The sequence below is a fragment of the Rhea americana genome, unplaced genomic scaffold (genome assembly GCF_003343005.1).
Source record: "Rhea americana isolate MKP2758 unplaced genomic scaffold, rheAme1 scaffold_37, whole genome shotgun sequence".
In the NCBI taxonomy this organism is placed as follows: domain Eukaryota; kingdom Metazoa; phylum Chordata; class Aves; order Rheiformes; family Rheidae; genus Rhea; species Rhea americana.
This window is the reverse complement of record NW_028186501.1, coordinates 2,132,011-2,136,141: the sequence shown is the minus strand read 5'-3', so window position 1 is coordinate 2,136,141 and position 4,131 is coordinate 2,132,011. Positions and strand designations below refer to the sequence as shown.

General features: G+C 57.9%; 1 long non-coding RNA gene across 2 annotated transcripts in view; it reads left to right on the top strand.

Annotated features, from left to right (window-relative positions):
- Positions 1-3,872: 3,872 nt before the first annotated feature.
- Positions 3,873-4,131, top strand: part of LOC146591490 (uncharacterized) — a 6,110-nt gene continuing 5,851 nt past the window's right edge. For both annotated transcript variants that reach the window (XR_014896781.1, XR_014896780.1), the window contains exon 1: positions 3,873-4,013. This is a non-coding gene — a long non-coding RNA (uncharacterized LOC146591490). The remainder of the gene's footprint in view (positions 4,014-4,131) is intronic.

Genomic DNA, 4,131 nt, shown 5'->3' with positions numbered 1-4,131 from the left:
CTTAAAAACAAATCAAATCTCCAGCGGTGCTCCAGCAGGTGGTGTTTGTTATTCTGTAATGGGCACCTGTCCATCTCGGTTAATAATGTCCTGAAACAAGGTGCTCCTAGGAAAAATGTGTTTCAAGCAACGCTAAAAAAACAGGAAGCGCTTGGGATCAACTGCAAAGTTCCTGGCGTGTTCTACAAGAAGAGAGGACTGTGACTCCGGCGTACGGGCTGAAACACAGCTCTTGATTTCCTGTCTTAACGGTTGTGGTCGGTTCAGGTGCCAGGAGCAGCCGCCGAAGACGCCTCCGGCGCGGCGGCCGGCCGGCGCCGGGCCGCGCGTGCCGGGCAGGCGGGCGGTTTGCGCGGGCAGGCGGAGCGCACGTGGCCCCGGCGAAGCCGCGGCGCGCGCTGCAGCGGAGCGGGGGGCCGACGGCTCCCTCGCCCCGCGCTGCGCGCGACGTACGTGCAAGGCACACGGCCCCCGGATTTTAAATCCCGACGGCGCGGGAAAAGAAGGAGCTTGCGCCGGGGCGGGGAGGTCAGTTAACTCTCGCGGGGATCGCTGGGGATCAGACAGGCAAACGTGGCGAGATCTCCGGGCGGGGAAGCGACGCGCTGCGGATCGCGCCGGCCGCGGGGCAGAGCAGGGCCAGCCCGGGCTTTGCTGAGCTGAGCGGCGAAGGGTGCCCAAGCGCGGGTCGCGCCCGGGCAGCGGCGGCGGCAGCTGGGCGATGGAGACGCCCGTGGGGTAGGGGGCACAGGAGGGATCCGCCACCCCTGTGCGCCCAGAGCTCTCCGCGAAGAGACAGCCTGTCGTGGGTACTAAAAAATAAGCGGGCAGAAGGCAAGGCGCGCAGCGGGGCGAGCGGGGCGCGCGCCCGGGGCCGAGGCCGTCCGACGGTCTCTGCTTCGAGCTCCTCCTTGCCTGGATCAGGCCGCCGGAGCGGGGCTGCGGTGGGAAGCCCCGCTCGGGCGCCGCGGACGAGGGCGGCCGCAGAAATCTGCCTTGGGCAGATGCCAGCGCGCCCCGGGCGGGCAGCGGGGCCCCACGCGGCCCCCTCGGGCAGGGGGAGTCGGTAACCACAGGATGGAGCGCGGCTTTGTGGAAGCGGAGAGGGGGCGCGTGGCGAGCGAGACCCTCTTATCTGCTTCCTTGCTGCTCCRTCTGCTTCCTCCCATCACCATATCGTGACATTTTCATGGCCACCAGCACTCAACAGTCCTCCAGCTCCAGCTCGGGGGGTGTTTGCCCTCCTACCTGCTGCTCTCTGGTCCCCCTTCCCTTCCCCACCTCTGCCCCTGCTGTCCTGGCTCCCTCCAGCCGAGAGACCAGCTCCAACGCGGACCCTCTCTCATCCTCTTCCCCACGGGCTTCCTCCCTTTTCCCCATCAGACAGTCGTTTCTCTTCGGAGCAGCTCTCCCAAGGGCGTAACATCGGTGCGCAGCGAGGGGATGATGCTCTGTGCCCTGCCAACAGCATCCAGCAGCTGCACAGCGCAGGCGCCCCAGGCCCCCGCCTGCCCCCCGCTGCACCCTCTGCCCTGAAAGGGGTTGATGCAGCGCTGCAAAGGTCCGGTACGGGCCTTACCAAAAAGGCCGCTAACAAAAGAGATAGCTGCTTCCCCGCCTGTAGTCTTGAGACTGCAGTGCTTATTGCAAGCTGTTTCTATTTCTTATAAATGCTCCTTTTACAAAAAGGAAGTTTGGTTGAAGCACATGGAGGAAAATAATAAGAAAAATGTTGAAACTCTGCCCAGCTGGCATGAGGTAATACTAGCAAGTGCTCTGATCCTCAGGCTGCAATAAATACATCCTGGGATGGGCCGCTTACAGTTTCCTGGAATCCGAGAGACCTATTTTAGCACCTAATCCAAGCAGTCCTGAAATCAGTTCAGTTCTCTCCATTGATAGCATGGTGAATTTTCAAACTAAGCATAAAATGACATGTGCTTGGTTTGGTAGGAAAAAGGGAAAAAATTGAGAATTTTGCTTGTATGTCCAGAATTTCCCTGTTCTTTGCTTTTCCCTCAGCTTTGCAGGAGGAAACAGATCTTTCATGAAATTCTTGCAGAGGAAATTGAAGTTTGTCAGTGGGCCTGATCCAGCGAGAGGCAAAGCACCCTGACAGCTGTCCAGAGTTTGCCTAACGAGGGTACAGACCTGCACCTGAGCTGCCCCACCAAAGGTCAGATAAACTCAACCCTGTCCCACCTTTTGGGACTTTGCTTGCAGAGGAGAGACTCCCTCCTCTACRCATCCCAAAGGCAGCAATGGGGCCGTGTCGGCCCATGGGGTCCTGGCTGCAAGACCTGATGAAGCCAGATCTGGAGCCCTCTCATCTTACACTGATGAAGTCCCATCAGTGCAGCTGGAGCTCCTTTGGCTAACATCAGTAGAAGAAAGGTGAGCTTTGTATTAGGGATTTTTGTATACGTGCTCAGAATATCCATTTGAATTTACTGTGCATGAATTAATTCACTTTTGATACATCTAAAGAGYAGAAGTTAAACCAAAGGTAGCTACAGCCTGCAGGACAAGAGGTATGTCATTCCAAAATCTCTGCCCTGTCACCCCAGCAAAGTGGCTGCCAAAAGGGAAGACCTTGCAGACGCAGGAGGGCAGAAGGGCTTGTCCCCTTAGCTCAGCTAAGAGCTGGGGGGACAGAAGACCAAAGGCTGTTTGGGCAGGACAAGCTGGGCAAGCCCTTCATGTGCAGCCTGCTCTCTGAGATGAGGAAACTTCTGCCTATGTGCTGCAGGACGYTTCTGTTGCAAGGCCTTGGTGCACAAGCTGTGAAGGGACTGGCACGTTCCTACCTAGAACCTCCTAGTGAGACCACAGCAAGCAGCGAAAAAGGCAGTATGCCAAGCAGCAGACGCATTAAACCATCAAAGTTTATTCCCAGTTTGGCTATTAACTTGCTGTTTGAAGACCCCCAAGYGTCTCTACTCAAATACAGACTAAAGGTGAGAACAGCAGCCGTACTTGATAATAACAGGCAAGAGTAAGGTGTGACGCTTCAGAAATAGTTGGACTAATTTCAGCCTGGCCGTTAGTGCAGCCTGGCTGCCCCGTGCCAAGGCAGGTCCCAGTGTGTAACACCAGTTTAGCTGCACAAGAGCCRAGCTGGTTGCAGCTGCTGTTTTCAGATGCTGCTTTTGAGATACCCTAATGGGGGTGGCTATAAACACTGMTCTCCCCCTCCCCCCTGAAAAAGGAAAGTAAGTGGGAAAGGCTGAGCTAAGGACTCAGCTGACCACTGGAGAGCYTGCACAGAGCAGTTTGGATGAGTGTCTCCTGGCTGCTAGGACAGCCATGGACCTGCTGCAGAGCTCATCCTAGTTTCCAGCAGGGAGCRGAGGGGGAAGCTCCCCCTGAGTGGTCCCGGGTGCTCCTTGATGTGCAGGCAACCCTGGAGGGTCCAAAACACCACCTTGCCCATCAAAACCAGCCACATATCAGTGGCCTGGGCCAGGGTGACTGCTGAGGAAAGCACCTCGTGAGGATGGGCTGCCCTACGGGACCCTCTTCCACAGGTCACCTTCCCCATCTGCCAGGTGGAGACTATTTCTTTGGGGGGGGGGAGCACAGAGGGGATTTGGGGTTTTTGTTTTTTGTTATTTTTTTTCTCATGTTTTCACAAACTGCCTGCGATGCTGCAGCAGAGACCTGCTGCCGGTGCCTCCCCGCCCCGGTGAAGCACCGCAGCAGCCGGTGGCCGGCTGCCCCGAYGTCGTGGTGGGACTGCAGCGAGGCTGGAGCGCGGCGTGTGTTTGACATCTGAGTCACGCTTTGGAGCGCTGCTGGCTGTCGTGGATCCGCGGCGGGAAGCACATGACCACCCGCTGCTTTCAGGCGCAGAATTGCTGACTTATCTGGGAGGAATGCAGAAGTTGCCCTTTCGCGTGGGTGACGGGGGCGAGGGCCTCCGGGGCCGGCTTCTGACCCCGAGCAAGGCTGCGTTTGCGAACCGGGGCACGACCGAACCGGAGCGTGTTGAAGCACCAGCAGAGCCAGCACTGGTTAAGTGGGGTCACCCCGCTTCGGGGCGGAGGGGTGCAAGGGACCCGCTTGCTCCTCCACCCCGGGGGGCTGCAAAACGCGTTTTCTGTGTGCAGTGCCAATTTGTCTTTTTTTTTT